The sequence below is a fragment of the Agelaius phoeniceus genome, chromosome 11, assembly GCF_051311805.1.
Source record: "Agelaius phoeniceus isolate bAgePho1 chromosome 11, bAgePho1.hap1, whole genome shotgun sequence".
NCBI lineage: Eukaryota > Metazoa > Chordata > Aves > Passeriformes > Icteridae > Agelaius > Agelaius phoeniceus.
This window is the reverse complement of record NC_135275.1, coordinates 23,139,696-23,157,273: the sequence shown is the minus strand read 5'-3', so window position 1 is coordinate 23,157,273 and position 17,578 is coordinate 23,139,696. Positions and strand designations below refer to the sequence as shown.

Below are 17,578 nucleotides of genomic sequence, written 5' to 3'. Positions count from 1 at the left end.
ATATTTTTTTGGCATAGGCTTCCACAAAAAGTATTTTAGAATATGAGGTGCATAGCATTAAATATTAAAACATGTTTATGTTGCTGCTATGTGCTTCAAAAAGCATTATACTATTGTGACTTGAAATAAGACTCCCTGTCTTTAACCTGTTGTCTACTTAACATACTGCTCCACACAGTACTGCTCGTGCAGGGGGGGACAACTCCTTGGCATTTCCTAGGTGTAGTAACTCCATAAGGTCTCTCATGTACGACACCTGAGTTTAAACAGTTACTGGATTGCCCTATGAAAGTGGGCATTGATGAAATGGGAAACTGCCTGGTTTCATTCTCCTTAAAATCTGCTTCTTGACACATTTTTGAGCTTACTTTTAGAGAACATGTGTAAAGCACTGTGTTATTATTACATCCCCATGCAAAGCTCTTCAGCAGGTGCAAAATTATATTCACAGTGCAATGCCCAGGACTTCCGGTCTGGCCAGCTTTGCCTCTTTGCTCAGAGTTATTTTATTGTATTTTGGACTCACTTAGTAGTTTTAATGCTTTGTTTAAAGGAAGAAACTTAAAATTGAGCACCTCAGAGAGTTGGGGTTTTTAATGAAAAATGTCCTTTTTCTATTTCACAGCTGGAAAACTGTCTGATTTTAGTATGATATCCTTTCTTTTAGAGTTCTGTTTTGCTTTTTTCCAGCTACATTTTTTCAGTTTCATTTCCCCTACAGATGATTTTTCTATTTAAAAGATTTCTGGAGGTTTGTTTAATGAGTGTAAACGTTCTTTCCTCCCCCTGACTGCACAATTACTCATGGCACTGAGTCTAATTCATGGGTAGGAAGGAGAGTTTGTTTCCTCAAACTCCAGAGTGTTCCAAGCTATACTTTTTTGTCTTGTCACAAATACATTGACACCCCAGACTTGCCCAGAGCTTCTGTCAGCACAGGGTTTGGCTCCCAGTCCACATCTAAGTCTGTGGTAGGTTCTAGAATTGCACAGAGATGTTGAACTACCACATTTCACACCTAAATACAGCATTTCAGCATCACTGTGATCCTCAATCCTTTGTCCAACTGCTGTATTTTATCACAAGTGCATCAAGTCCCTTGAGCTTTTGTGTCAGCTCAGTTGAGGAAGTTCCCAAATTTTCTTTTAAACGTTCTCAAGGGCACCCTAGCTTCTCAAGGTGCTTCTAAATGAAAAAACTGGGAGGCAGATAGCTCCTCCAAAACCAGAGTCAGACCCATACACGTGATCTGTGAGGACTGAGGTCTCCTATACTCCCCTCTCCAGCTTGCGTGTTGTGTGTGTTGCTGCAGTCACTCACCATGTGGCACCAGGATCCTGGTGCCTCCACTTGTGCTGAGCACTTGTCCAGCTCAGTGTTGGTGTTGATAGCAGTGGGGCCTTCCCATTGGGGCTGTCACTGGGCACAGAGTTGGTCCCTAAAAAGATCTCAAAGGGGAAATCTGCTGCTAACCCTAGTTGCATCTCTGTTTTAAAGAATATAGACATGTTTTGTACAGTTAGTCAGCCATGAGTTGGGCAGAAAGTTCTCCTTGGCAGATTTTTGAATTTCTACATCTTATTTTGACTGCCTTGCTCTTGTCACTGTCAGAGATAAGTAACTGAAGTACATTGCTCATTTTTAGTATAGTCATCCCTCCAGGAATCCTGAAATATAGAAGTTGTTATGGGAACTGCTTTTCTTTTCCTATAGGACTAAAAAATACTCTTGTTTGGAATCTATGGCTCATTGCATTTGTTACCAGTTTCACTAGGAGACGCTGAATTTTAAGTAGTTTGCCCTTTGTCACAGATCCGTAGTTTTAGAATTAGGAAGTGAGACCAGAATCTGTTCTGGTCTAAAGTTAGCCTTCCTTTATAGAAAATAGGTTTGGTTTCTGGTAGAACCTCACAAGACACACATCTTTCTCATTTAAAAGGTTACCTACATGGCTTTACTTCTGTGTGCAAGAATGAGAGAAATACCTTCACTGACTACTTAAGGCATCCCCTTAATTTTTATTAACTGTACACTGTCAGTAGGACTGCAATTTTGATCTTCTCATCTCTTTAAATAACTTTAACCTCTTGGATATTTCCTGAATTGTATTTCTTGCAATGACTGCAAATCTAAGCTGTTCTGTCTGAACTTCCTCTTGTTAACAGTGCTGTGAATTAGGAATGACTTGTTTGCTAACAGAAATGAGAGTCAAATCAGATATTTTGTTTTCTCTGGAAAATGTAAAAGCACAGTTTCTTTATATCACTCCTCCCTGTTTGTTCCTTGATTGAACTACTCAGGCAGAAAATTAGGGAGATGGATATCAGTAATAGGTGGACAATTCTCTCTTTCCATGTGATATCTTAACATGATCCTTCCTGCATAAGAACAGGTAAATAGTTTGCCCTGGAGGAGGATGTATTGTATTTTTGTGAGAGGTATAATTCCAGCTTTTCTTCATTTTGATTTTAATGACATCGGAGTGCCAGAGTATGTACAGCCACAATGATCTTTAGATGGTATATTAGACCCATAATATAGTTTTAGGTGGGAGGCAAGCCTTCAGGAGTACAAACCTTTCTTAGGCCCAAGGAAATGCATTCATGTCTGAAAGTTTGCCTCTCCTCTTAGAATTAAAAAAGGACTTGTGATCTCCCAGAACTGTCAGCTTTTCGTGGCAATAGATGTCACTACAATAGAAGATATTATACCTAATCTACAAACCTTGTATTAAATATTAATAATTAATGGTGGCAGAGTTTTAACCAACTTCTATCTGCTAGAATAGAATAGAATAGATAGTCCCCAAAATTCATTTGCTAAGTAAATGGACCTAGACAGTTCTGAGTGGATGTAATGACACATGAAGGAGGTTTTTGAAATGCAGCCTACTGTGGTCACCACCAGTATTAGCAAAAAAAAAAGATCCCTTTGTGTAAACGTACCCAGCCAGGGGGCTTCAGATGGACAGCAGATCAGTTTATCATAGCCCAGCTGGTTTTGCTGCAAGTCATCACAAAACCAAAACCCTTGAGGAATAATAAGGACAGCTTTCCTATTTGTTTTCATTAGCTGTGAATATAAAATCTAGGAAGGGAAATGAAGGTAACTCGTCTATCATGTTCTCTTTCTTCCAGCACTGAGCCCCCACCACAGTACTTCTCTTGTTGCCTAGTGCAAGAGTCTGTAGTGGTAAACACTTGTGATGTAAGCTCTGCGGCCTTTTGGGGGTGAGCTTTAGTTACACCCAGGTGAAGGAATTGGGCTGGAGAATCTGGTGAAATTATTAGAAGCTCTACTGGCTGATGTTGAATGGCACTTGAAGCATGACCTGAACATGGTAAGGATGTGTAAAGGATTCCTTTTGAAGGCTGTGTAACCTTCAATTGACACCTCCTTGTCAAAAATTCCAGAAATGGCAAAACCTTTTGCTCTGACTGTAAGGCCCAGATTTTCATAGTTTTGCAAACATAAAAGTGTTGAAGCCTAATTTTTTGAATTCATTGAAACTAATAGAAAACCCTTTGAGGAAACTTAATATATGGAGAGATTAGGCCTTCTGTTTTAAATAATGAGTAGGATGAGTATTGAAGGAGATTGAGAACATTTATTTCTTTGTGAGGAAGCCCTTAATAGAATTACTGAGTAAATTCCTCATGGAACACATACACAGCTCTCCTCATCAATTTCAATCCAAAAAGGGAACTATTATATTAGAAGGAAAGGGCAGTATCCCACATATCATTAAAACTGTTGCCAAAAGGTGTATAAATAACATGTTGCTTGTCTCGGCTAAATAGTTGTATTGTTCATGAGGAAGCAAACCCAAAGCATTATGACATTAATGCCACATATTGGTTAAATGACAGATTTTTCAATATTAAACAGCATATTAGGCAGCCAAAACTTGACAGGCTTAATTGTATATTTAAGAGTCAGACTAACTCACAGTTTATTCTTTCTGGGAGGGTGGCAGTTTGGAATTAAAGATCTCAATAGATTCATTGTAGTGATTCTTTATTTTGTAATTATCTCAACAATGTTTATGCAGAATCATTTCTATAGTTTTCTAGTCAAGTGAACCCTGTGATTTGGGAAGAAAATTGCCATCATCAGAAAGAATATTTCTGTGCCCTGATTCTTGTTTCAGGCACAGTCCAGGATCTTTCAAAACAAATGTCACTTACTGAAACAGACATGGCTCTATGCCTCCAAGCACCAAAAAAACCTTCCAGCTGCCCACCCTGTTGTTTTTTCGCAGCTACTGATGACAAGACTCAAGATCTTGTTTACTTCCAACAGTCATCAGATGAAGCAAATTTACAGCTCAGTTTACCTTGCCAAAATACTATGTTTGAACTGGGGCAAGTTTCATCATATAGCAAGAATAGATTTGGGGAAATTTGATTTAGAATGGTAGAAAACATTCAGCTTACTTTTCAGAAGCAACTCTGATTCACACTGTGAGGTAAATTGCAAAGTCAGTTGGATGGTTGTAGATAGAAGATCACTACTTCCATGGAAATTAAAGAAGTGACATGGTGATGTGCTTGCTCTGTGCCTGTCCCTTACACTCACTGCTAAGACATACTAATTATGACAGAGAAGCCATAATTTGGTGTGAAGAGATGGAAATTTGTGAGGTAGAGTTGCTAAGAGATTTAGTGTTTGGCACCAAGTGTTTGAAAGTGCTGATTTGGATTTTGAAGTCCACAATCCTCAGCTTGCAGCCAGTACTCCTGTCCAGTTCACCAGAAGCAATCAGCAGAGAGCATATTTGGATAGTCTGCCTGCCAGTCCTGGCTGGTACAGTTGTCAGGTACAAGGCTCCAAAGCTCCTGAAGGCTTGACACAAATGGTGCATCCCCAGTGATTGGGAATCGGAGAGCACAAGTAAGAATAGGATGTAAAAGCAGAATGAAAAGTTCCAGACATGTTCCTTGTGCCTCACTGTAGAACATCATCCTCTCAAAATTTAAATATTTCTATAGCAGCTTTTAAAATTAAAGACGTGTATATCTTATTGTTGCATTTGGCTGTTGTAAAAGACAATGTTCAAAGTTCATTTAAAATTATTCTGTAAAGTGACCTCAAGCCTGGCTTTAAGGATGCAGCACAAATGTGATTTACCCTTAACTTGTATATGTTGATGTGCTAAGAAAGGGAAATGGGCCCGTGGCAGGACCACCTCAGCAAGGCAGATGTGTTTGTGCCTATCTATACACAACACCTAAGAACCGCTCTTCTACTGGAGGAGCATCCTGGAATCAGACGTAGAGAGGAATTTTGAACAGGAATCTGGTTTAACTAACAAAGTTAACTTCTGGTAGCAGTCATGCCAGCTGATCTGGTTGAATTAGGTAACAGTTCAGGTATTGCTCCTTCTCCTCAGGTGTTCCTGTCTGCCTGTGATGATGAATGTGTGTAATGCTGGATTTTACTTATGAACTGTTCGTGTCTATTTTGTCTAGTACCTTTGTCTTTCTTAATAGTTACTAAGTTATTTGGTCTACTCATTTTGTGAGGGCTTAAATTTGCTGACCATGTTCCTGCAGTAAGAGTAGACATTTTATCTTTTCAGCTACTCATTTTAGGAGTCCTGTAGCACAGCAACAGTGAAGATCAGAATCCTGTTTTCAGAAGTACTATGGTGAAGTAAAATCTGAAACTGTCTTCCCAAGAGAGTTAGAATTAAATCTAGGTGTATATGCATACATCTCCATGTGCACGTAGACCTATCAAACATCTACACGTGCACCTGGAGGTGTATGAAATGATGAAGCAAGAAGGTGGGGTAATCATGTCAGTTGCGTTGGCCATAAATATGATATTTCAAGAGTTTGGGTAGCTGTAAATCAGCATCAAGCTAATCAGGACCAGGTTAGAGTTGATTTGTGAGCTTTGCTACAGTGTTGAAAAAGGATGTGAAGGAAAGAAGACAGTCATTTTATCCTGGCATGAATTTCCTCCCTTTTGTAAGAAAAGGCTTATAAGAAAACCGGTCACTTGCCATTACCAGAAGGTTAAAGACGTGCAGGTTTTGCTGTCTGATTCCAGCACAGGCCATTTATAGGAGGGTCTTAGCAAATATTAATGATATAGTTTACTGTTTCTAGTATTGTCCATCAGTCTCACTGTGTCTGCAGGGCACGTGGCTACAGGAATTTTTATTCCTGTCACTTGCAACCATTACTAATGATACCAATGAAACTGGAAGCTCTTACTTAGAATCCAAGCCTTCACTGTAGCAAATATATGGATTTATGGCACTAGAGGTGTGGCTGGAAGTCAACTGGGAAGTGCTACTGCCTGTACTTGACTAACCACAGAAGCCACCAGAGATCTGATATGCTACCATATCAGATGTGTGCCTTCTGTAGAGCACAGTAGGTTGGGAGTTCTTTCCTTGGTGGATTGTGTGAACTAGCTGGTTAATACGAGGGAAGTTTACGGAGTACTCAGTACAGAACTGCTCCCTTGCTCATTGTGCGCAGTCATTTAGATGGAGCTTGATGTGCAGCTAAGAGACTTGGAGGGGGAGGAAGGTCTCCACAACCAGTTGCTCAAGACCATTTTCATATTGTACTATGAGCTACATAACAACAATGACCTTTATCTAATTTGCACCTTTATAACTTTCATAGTCATTGTAATAACGATAGACTCTTCCATGGGTGCTTAATGGGTTTGTTTACAAGCAAACAGCATAAAGTGAGAATCAATAGGTGTTCAGATGCCATTTTGGGGACAGGAATTGTAATTATTGAACAAATACTAGTCATTGTTCTTTATGGGGCAATAAAGACACACATGAGGTCAGTGAGGTATCTGCTGAGACCAGGAGTAGCATTGATTTTTAGAAATAGCTTCTGTGATGTTCTCGTGGATTTCTCTTCTCATCAGTCCAGCTGGCAGACTCTGTGCATCTCAAGGGAAGCTGAGTGAATGAACATGTAGCACTGGAGTAGAAGTTCCTTGAGTCATTTAACACCTGCTTCTGCTGAGAAGACTGTGAGGCACAAAGTCTGTATGCCTCTCAGGTTTTGTGTCATACTCTTCCCCTGGGTGTTTTCAGCAAAGCCTGAGCATGAACAAAGATACATTTAAAAGTAGCTGGAGAATGGTTTGCAGATGCAAACTACAGCATATATCTTGTATTTTTATAAGCACCAAGCTGGGAGACCACATGGTTATTTGATTAGAATGGAGCCTGAGAACTGAGCTGATTTTGTTTCTGTCTCTTACATTGAATTGCTCTGTGATTTTCAGTGACTCATTGAGGCAAAAATCCAACTATAGTTAAAACCATACTCAGACTTTTCGTAGATGGGAACTGGAATTAAGTAGGCCCTTAAATATCTGAGTTTTGTGTTCCCTGTCCACAAATAAGCTATAGTGATATGATACAGAGAGTTTTGATGCTTGTGATATGCTTTAACAGTCACAAATTATGACAAGAGAAGTAAAAATTGTTATTTATAGTTTGTTGGGGTTTTTCCTAGGGAGCAAGTAGACTTCACCAAGCCTGGTGGGCATGGCATGCAAATCTTAGTAAAGAAAATGGTGAATACAAAACTCGTGTTTAATCTGACTCTGGTGAAGCTTTGGTGTGGTCAATTGTGACAAAAACACAATTTTATATCATACATATATTAAATATCAGCAATTTCACAGGATTCTTTCTACAAACTGCTGATGCCTTTAATAAACAGTTTTCTCCTCCAAATTTCTTTCTTTCCTTGTTGAAGCTGCTATCAGATTTGAAATGTTCTATGTTGACACCTAAATGGTGTGATGGAATTCTATAATGCACTCCTGGAATGGCTGGTGATAGTCTTCCTTGAATGTGGTACAAGAGAATGCAGGGTTTGGAATTACATCCAAAGGATGAAAAAAGGACATTCATAAAAGCAATCCTTTTGTTAAATTTCCTCTGTGATGATCTATAGGTATCCTAGCAAATGTTACACATCTAGAAACTGTAACAAAAGTAAAGCAACTAGAAAAAGTAAAAAAAAAAAAAACCTCTTGGGAGTTGCTTTCACACCTGCATTTCCATGAGTGATTCAGAGATCATCATGGAAAATACAAAGTTAAAACTTTCATAACATTCTATTTTATAGCTTTTATTCAAAAATATGACCCAATATTTTGACATTTGAAATAGCTTATCAAGACATGCAGAGGCTGCCTGGCACTGGCATTAACTCTGTCCCAGCCAGACATAATATAGCAGTGGTTACAGAGGAGCTCTAAACTGTACGTAAAAAGGGCTCTGAGTTAGCTTGTTCTTTCCTTTGTTTGGATAAAGAAGCCAGTTTTGCCAGTCAAGACAGGTGCAATGTGCTCACTCTGTAGCAAACTTAAATTGCAAAGTTATTAAGTCCTTTTCAGCCTCAGGTAGCTGCAGATTATTTAATTACAGGGTTAGTGATCTACAGTAATAGAGAGTTTGGGGACCTTGTGAGGTAAAACAGTTTCTGATTACAAGTAGATCATGGTTTATTTAGACTTCTGCTTCAGAATATGGACTCCAAGGTGATATAGTCTGGACCTCCCTAATTAAAAATTTAGCAGACTACAAATTCTGCAGACTACAAGTTTTGTAATCCACAGAACTAACTTCTGTTAGCTCTACACTAACAGAACTAACAGAACTTCTTTTTTCTTCTGCACTAACTTCTGTTCTTCGAGTTCTCAGCTGCCTGACAAATTGACAACACAAAAAATTAAAACCAATGTAATGACAGTGAATTTACAGTTAAGTGGTGACATTTTCAAAGGGTTCTCTTTCCCATTTAAACACAAAGGAAGTAGCCAGGTTTGCTCAAGTAGTTGTTGTCTTGGTCGCTTTGATCCTTTGAAGATCTGACAACATATGGAACAGTGGCAGCTTCTAGGTACCAGGTACTGTCCTCTTTTTCTGGCTGTGAGAGCAGAAGCAGAGCCCTACTATAGCATGTGAATCAACTGCAACCATTGAAATTGTATAGGTGTAGAGTAAGTTTGTGATTGTAGCAGAATTTAACTGCTATCTCCTAGGAACCCAAGTGAAAAGATTAAGTTAAATGAATGATATTGTGTTATCTGACTTGATATTGCCAGAGGTTGCTAAAAGGTCTTTGCTTATTTAATGTTTATCTACTTCAGGAAATATATTAATGTCCGAGCCAGGTAAGTAAACCTGGTCTGATTGTGAGAGTGGGGGTAGAAACTGCAAAGGGGCCTCAGTCCCAGCTCAGGTGATGCAAGTGTGAATGCCAGAGTGGCTCCTGGATGGTCAGACAGAAGTTTCCTGAACACTGCACAGGTGCTGCTGTGCTGTTCAGAGCCCAATGAACCAAAGGGGAGCTATAGCCATCCTATTATCTTTAACTGGTATAAAGTAATATTGTCCTTGTGTTATTGAATTTTCAGCATCCAAATGATGATGGAAATTTTCCAACCAGATGTTCTCTCTCCAGGATCCTTGCAGATATTTCTAATTAACGTGACTGCGCCTGAACAATTTTGTCTCGATCACATGGCAATTCTCCTGGTACTCAGGAGTGTAAGAGTTTAGGCTTGGCTTGTTCAAACTTGTATTTGTCTTATTTCAGTAATATTAACACAAACCCTGTAGTCTGTCTAGCAATGGAAACAGAACACAAATAACAAACAGTTTGTGTTTTTAAAGAGACTTAAGACTTGTTTTTCCATATCCATCTATGGAAAAACAATCAATGACCATTTAGGTGCTTCTGACTGAACAAGATGTCTTTAAATTAAGTCTCACATCTCATATAAGACTTGGAAACAAGAACACTCTGACTTCCTAATTGAGCCACTGAAGAGCAAAGAAAGAAGTTTGAGTTGTTTGGCCAGGTGACATGTATGCTTCCACCAGGGGTCTTCAGCAGGGGAGCATTTTTCCTTTAGGCATCTGTCACAGGGAAGAACTGCCTTTAGGGGAGCAGAAAGACTGGGGAGAAAACTAAAATACTCACTTGGTGACCCTGAAATTAAGCAGCAGTTGGTGATAATTTTCTGATATTTTTCTTCATTCAAAGAACTCACTAGTTTTAGAATGAATTGGTGGTGCAAGAGTTGGAGCACAGTCACCCAGATGTAGGTACTGAGAGTAGAATTGGGGCAGCTGGTGTTAGACCAGTGTCATCTGTGTCACTGTAAACCATTATCAGATCTAATTGCACGCAAGCACTGAAAAGACACTCTCATTCCTCTTTCTTCCTATCCACACTGCTCCAAATTCATGCTTGCATAAATTGTAGGGACTGCTCAGCCCCAGTTGATTTAATTCAGCATACTGATCAGATGTATCAAGAAGGGTCAAAATTTGGCACAGAGCTAGACATTCCCATGACAAAGGCCGAAATGATATTCTGCTTTCATCCTGATGCAATAAGACCTGCTTTGCAGTGCAAGTAAATCTAGAATGGCAACAATTGTCTTGTTGATCTTTGCTTATTTTGTCAAGGGCGGGCATGATGTTATCTGCCTTTTTAGAAAGACCTGAATAAGCTATATGTATTAGTACTAGGAATTAAAAGCCTCTTGAATCTGCTTACCTGAGCCACAAAAGGGAAGCTGCCAAGTTGCTCTCATAATTATCAGAAAGTTAAATCTTGTATGTAAATAAGAGCCAAAGTGATTAAGAATTCATTTGGAAAGGAAGCAAAGATTACAAACTTGTTTGTTTTCTCACACCTGTTCTCCACTTCAGCAGTACAATAAAGCAAGGCATAGTTAATGCACTTTTCCCTAAAATTATTAATGTACTCAGGGGAATATGATCAGCTGAGGCTTTGGAGATCACACCGCCATTTGCCCAATTATACCTAATGACAACACATCGTTCCAGCAAAATGTGTCTATTCTTTGGTAGGTTACATTTCCTCTCGGCCTTTTGCTTATTGATCCAGTAGTACCTCATGCAGAACAAACTTCTTTGTTGGCAAGTCATGTTTATGAGAACAGACAAATCTTTTATGTTACATTTTTAACATCTGACCAAGTCAGTGAGAGGAAAAGCATGACAAATTTTTGTGATTTTTGTAAAACAAAGCAATAAGTCAAATGTCTGTATAGTTTGGGCTATACAGATAATTCACGTTCTGTGTTCAGTATTTCTTTCTCCTTTGATGTCATAAAGCATCTTAAACTATGTCTGCATTACATAGCACTTAGAGTAAATGATTGCTTTAATCTTGTACTCCAAGTAGGTATATATTCAGTTCATTACAGAAAATCATATGTTTGCTCAGCAAAGCTGCAGCATCATGAAGCTCAAGGCATATTTACTTTTTTATTTGTTGTTTTTGTTTGTTTGTCTGTTTGTTTGGGGGTTTTGTTTGTTTGTTGTTGGTTTTTTGGGGTTTTTTTTTTAAGTGGAAGGGCTTGAAGAAAGCTGGTGAAATGATGTAACTAACTAAAACACTTAAAACATTTTTGTGTCTCCTGTGAGTGTTCATGAGAAGTACAAGCTGATGAGTAAGGGCAGGGTTGGATTCTGATTGCTCTTACAAATTGTCTCTCTAGTTACTTTTTTAATAGTTGTAAACTGCAACAAAAGAAATTGTTTTTTCAAATGCAGAACCATATCAAGGTAGTTCACTACCATCATTCAGCACTTTCTAGTTGGATTACTGCTATGGTCTTCAGACCCTTTGGAGTTTAGTTTTTAAAATTTTCAGCCTCATCATTATTGCTGTCCTTCCTTCCAGCATTTTTCCTAAAGTTCTCTCTTGTATGCTGGCGTCCTTCTTGTAAGAACCTCCAGTTTTATTCTCACAAAGGTTCCTACCAGTAATTTGAGCTAGGGAGTATACATGGGCTTTGTATTCCCCTTGTGAAGCCTGAAAGCACTGAGTCTGAGAAATGCAGCTGAGTGCACTGGCCACTGCTTGAATGTGACAGTGCTCACAGGGGTTCTTGGATGAGGCAAGAGACGAGAATGTTGACTCCATGTTCAGAAGGCTTGATTTATTATTTTATGATATATATATTACATTATAACTATTCTAAAAAGAAATAGAAGGAAAGGTTTTGTCTCTCAGAAGGCTAGCTAAGAATAGAATAGAAAAGAATGATAACAAAAGGCAGCTCTCTTGGACTCTGTCCGAGATAGCTTGGCCTTGATTGGCCATGAATTATAAACATCCAAGATGGGCCAGTCACAGATGGACCTGTTGCATTCCACAGCAGCAGATAACCATTGTTTACATTTTGTTTCTGAGGCCTCAGCTTCTGAGAAGAGAAAAAATCCTAAGAAAAGATTTCACAAAAAGATGTCTGCAACACTTGAATCCCTTTTGTCTCCCTCACAGCCTTCATTTTCTGTATGCATCCTTAGAAAGATGGCAAACCTGGCAGTTTTTACTTAGAGGAAAACATGTTTTTCTCTCCCAGTGTATGAGAACTGGGAGTTTATCATTCAATGTCACAGAGAAACTTATTATCATTCCACCAAATCATTCCTCCCAAGCTAAGTATTGATCCTTTGTTCTTAAGTAAACCCTGCAGTTAATCTTAATAATTCTGAGACATCTAATTCCAGTGACTGGATCAATAATGTCTTTGATGGTGTCCTGCAGTGTTTTCGTATCATTCCTCGGGACCTCTCTGTCACCTGCTGTTCTTCCAGATCCCAGTGCAATAACCTGCTGCAGTGGTGAGAATGCTATCAGCCCCTTCCCACTCATGTAGGACTCAGCCAGGAGGATATGGATGAGGCCTCAGATGAGAGTGTTTGTAATCAATGTCCATGTGAACTCCACGCTTTCCCTCACACTGAGGCTGGGAGATTTCCCCTGCCATGTCACAATAGTCAGACCTAATGCCCATAGGATGATTGCCATGAGCCTGCCTTTGGGCAGAAATACAGAAAGATATCCACATTCCTCTTCTTATGCAGAGGCTCAGAGTAAACCTGCCAGAGAGCAGTGAGTCCAGGGGCTCACTGAGGGATGGAGGACCAGGATGTGAGCCGCCACAAGGCAGGTGGGGCAGGGGCCTCCCAGTGCGGCACCCGAGGGCACAGCTGTGCGCAGGGCACAGGGCAGCACTGACAATGGCAGCCAGAGTCAACCAGAGCCTCAGGGCAGTTTGTGGTGACGAGGTCCAGCCACGACGTCAGTCCGTGGGTGAGGATCAGTTCTAGTGACAGTAACCAGGGTTACATGTGATTGCCAGGCAGGTCTGTAGAGGCAAGACAGGTGATCTAGGCTTGGTAGACCTGGCCACAGCCTCTGGGCCTCTCCTGTTGATCCTGCTCAGGTGCTAGGGGAGGCCTGGCTTTTGGAGGCTGCTGCCTTGCCAGCTGTGCCAGGTGTTTGGCTCCTGGCTCTCCATACTTTATTGAGTAGTCAGCCCTTGCTGTGCCCTTTTTTTACCCTTTCTCTCCTTCTCCCATTGTAAAACATGCAGCTTAGGGATGGGAAGAAACCTGAGCAGTCAGACAGTTTTAAAGATAGAGTTGCAAAACAGAATAGTGCTGTGTCGCTTGCTTACCCAGAGTTAGATGTGCTAATCTTAAATAATTTCTGAATCTTTCTGATAGACAAGGTTGGTTGCATGTTTGTTACACAGAAGCCTTGGTCATTCAGAAATTGCCAGGCAAGGGTGGGGATTTTTTGTGGGGCTTCTTAAGTTTCTCAGGGCTGTGGTTTCTTCTTTTTATGCTATTTTGGTGACACAAATCCCATCTTGTTCAGATGTAGTTATAGAGAAACCAACAATATGTGCTATAGGTTCCTGTAAGATCTAATATAACTGTATTCTCATGAAAACTTTTAAGTGCTGATGCCTCCCACCAGCTTCAATGGTTTTATCTCATTTACACACATGGAGAGGAAGAAATATTTGTATTTGCCTTAGAAGTGTAAACACCTAAGTCTGTAATGGTATTGCAGTAAAAAGCTTTATACAAAGTATAACTAAAATTTTAAAAGGCACTTTGCCCCGTACTCTCTTAGTCCTCTTCATCTGAAAGCAAAGGTGCGTTCTTAGATCATAGCTGGAAATCTTCAAGACATAGGCCACAATAAGAATTTGTTCTCTTAACTGCATTAAAAGCCAACAGTCTTCCTATGGTTGTGAAGTACCTCTACTAAACTCAGAGGAAAAATTTTAAGATATGCTTTAAAACAATTGCAAATGAATTTCTAGTTTATTACTTGCCTGCAAGTCAAGAACTGAGCTTAGCCTAACACGTTCCCACACTTTGTTCTTATGATGTGATTTTACTCCAAGCTTAACTCCACACTGGTTAGTTAATTGAAGTATGTCAAAGGTAATTTTAAGTTAATGCACTGGGATTGAACTACATAATATTGCACAGCCTTTTTGCAGCAGTCTGAATGGAAGATAGTTAAGGGCTCTAAAACATGGTGCATACCTAGATGCTGTAAACTGACCAAAGTGGGATGGACATATTTTAAAATTTGTAGAATTTTATTTTAATCCTGGATTTAAATATCCCAAATTCAGATGTTGTCAGCCAGATCTCAAGTCAATGACCTGGATTAATCATTAAGTCCAGCATCAGTTTTTCACCTCAGGCTATCCCTCAGTTCCCTGATATTCTGTACTTCAGGGCACACAGTGCATAATGCAGTTCCTCAGCCAGTCTTATTCTCTCATTCTCTCTCATATACACAGTTAAAATGGAAAACAGGGAAGAAGTGGAAAACAAGGACCTCCTGCATTCTTGCATCTATTTTTTTCCCAGCCTGATTTGTGCTTCTAGGCAGACTGTGAAATTCAGGTCACACAGTACCGCCAAAGCTGAGCCTACCCCAGTAGTCTGTTGAAAATGGAGAGAATATGCTCAGTACAAGTCTGTCCTTCACAGTCTGTTGCCTGAACCAGCTCACTTGGCCTGAATAACTCAAAGGCCTGCAGTTTCCACATTTCATTTGTATCCCAGCATTTTAGAAGTTCTTAGGTATTTCAACTGCAGTTTGCAAAGAACTTTGTAAGGAAAAAATGCAGAAATGTATTTGTGAATTTATAATAGTCAGGTTTGATTATTGATTTCTAACTGACCTGAATCTATGTTTCCCAAATCCATTTTAACACTACATTGGTTTGAATAAAACCCCATTTTTATTACACCCCTCCCAACTTTGTAATTCAGTGTTACAGGCTTAGCTCCTTGCTTAAGCTCTATATGGACATTAAGTGTGAGGCAGGACAGACACCTAGATGGCAAGAGTAGCTGCTGACAGTAGATGCCAACAGGGAAGTGAGGCTCTTGTGGTCCTTCCAAGGATGAGCACAGTCACTCTGAGTGATGTAGTGCTGTTGGGTACTTTTACAGGGTTCAGACTAATGAATGACTTGCTAACATTTGGTTAATTGTCAGTTGTGCCAATGAGGCTGAGTACTGCATTAGAGGGGCAGTATGAACTCCTAGGAACAGCAGCAGGAGCAATGCCTGCCCACTCCTTTCTGTTGTAGAGGGACACCACCTGGCTATCCAGTCTGAGACACATGCTATGATTTATTTCACTTGCAGATCCAAGCCCACACAGGATCCTGAAGCCTCTGATTAAGTAGTGCTGTGTGCCTTCTCCATTTGTCCAACAGTGACCTGCTACCAAAGGTTTCAGTAGTTCCGCACTTCCTCAGTTCAGTCATTCTTCCCTTTTTGTACAATGGAAGAATTAAACCATTTCTGTCTTGATTCTCAGACAGGACATCAACAAAGTTTAAGTTTTGAGATTTTCTACAGAAAATAATAATTGTGTTGAGTTGAAGTGCAGGTTATGGGTCAGTAGTAAACAGTAAAGGGCCAGTAGGAAAGTCTAGCCCGGACAACGGATATGAAACAGGTGTTTCAGCCCTAGTGTGAGTGTACCCTGACCCTGGAGCTATCGGTAGGTGTGATCTGCCTGAGTGTGTGTCCGTAACACCTACTGCCCGTGCTGCTCAGTCCCAGCGCAGTCCCAGCCCGTTCCCAGCTCCGTTCACTTGGCTGGGGCGCTGCTGCCCCCTGCCGGACGAACGTGCCATGGCGGGGTGCGGGGCTCCGCCCGGCGTGCCCCCCGCTGCCCTGTGCTCAGCCTACATGAGTGCAGCCGACACGCGTGTGACACGTCTGCCCTCACGTCTGACTGCTGGGCATCCCCCTGGGGTTACACACTGCAAGGTGTGGCGCCCATAGGCGGCGTAGTGTTCCACTCAGTGGCGTGGGTGCCCAAGGGCAGCTGTGGGGTGCACGGGCCATTGAAATGGGACCCAGCGAGCCCAGGTGCTGCGAGGTGCTGACAGCGCTGGGTAGAAGGAGTTTGCACACAGTCGGTTTACACTCACACTCTGTGCAGTACCTGTGCCTTACCAAGGGGAAAAGCTGTCCAGGGTTTCATTCCAGTGCTCTGCACAGCACTGGGAATCCACGGCAATCCAGTCACACAACAAGGACACATGCTGGTGTATGGAGAGAAGTTGTGCAGATAGCTGTGGGGCCTTGGTGTCCCTTGCTGATGCTGAGCATCACCCTCTGAGCATCGGGTGCCCTGTACCTGGGCAGTTGAGAAAGGTGTTTTTAATACAGCACCTCCATCTGCAGTGCGGGTTAATCACATTTATCTAGCTCAAGAGCAATGATATGAGGCCAACTTTCTTGGAAAGTCAAAAACATGAAAAAGACTAAATTTTTATTATTATTTGCATTAATTGCTTTTCTTTTACTAACTTCTTTGGCTGCATTGGAGCAGTTACAAGAGACAGAGCATCTTGCAAATGGAAGTGTACTTTTCATTATATTAGTGCATTACACCATTGTCTAGAGACTAAAGTGCATCCTTCAAAGTTATAATGAGCCATAATTTCATTGAAGGGTCTGGATTTCTGGAACATGAGAGCAAAGCTACAGCAGTTTAGTCACGGGGACCAGAAAATCAGATGACAGCCCCTTTAATACTCAGCTGGGAATATGCTACTGATCTGAGATACCTCAGGCTGGAGTGTCTGCTGTGGTGGAAATTCACGGATTTTACCTTTTAAGGACATTTCAATCCATGGTAATTATTCAAAGCCAACCCTGGCATGACTGTCCTTTCCTGCTCCTTCGACCCAGAGGTCAGAGCCAAAGGTGTTTGGCAGGGGGAGGTGGGTTTTCCCTGCTGTTTGGAAGGCTGTGCTTTAGTCAGTGCTGAGGGGGCCGTGACTCACCTGTGCGGGAGTCACACCTGAGGGGGGGTGACGGGGTCTCAAGGCGAGGAGCCACCCAAGGGAGCTCAGCCATGGCTGCGCCCGAAGGGGCTGGGCCCAGCGGGAAGGGGCTGCGGGAGACGGAAGAGGTGAGTAGAGAAAAACTGTCTGGAGTGCGAATCTGCCGCCACCGCAGCACAGAGAACGAGAGCCGCCCCGGCGCCCGCCGCGGCCGGAAGCGGGCCGGGCCGGGCCGGGCCGGGCAGAAACCCCGCGGAACGGGAACGGGACCGGGCCGGGCCGGGCAGGGCCGAGACCCCGCAGAACAAGAACGAGAACGGGAACGGAAACGGGCCGGTCTGGGCCGGGCCGGTCTGAGACCAGCGGCAGCGGCACCGGGAACTGATCTGACCCCGCCCACCCC

General features: G+C 41.5%; 1 protein-coding gene across 1 annotated transcript in view; it reads right to left on the bottom strand.

Annotated features, from left to right (window-relative positions):
• The window catches only part of TRH (thyrotropin releasing hormone), a 21,770-nt gene extending 4,192 nt beyond the window's left edge, over window positions 1-17,578 (bottom strand). The window contains exon 1 of the mRNA XM_077184722.1: window positions 17,176-17,578. The gene's annotated coding sequence lies outside the window, so the exon portion shown is untranslated. The remainder of the gene's footprint in view (window positions 1-17,175) is intronic.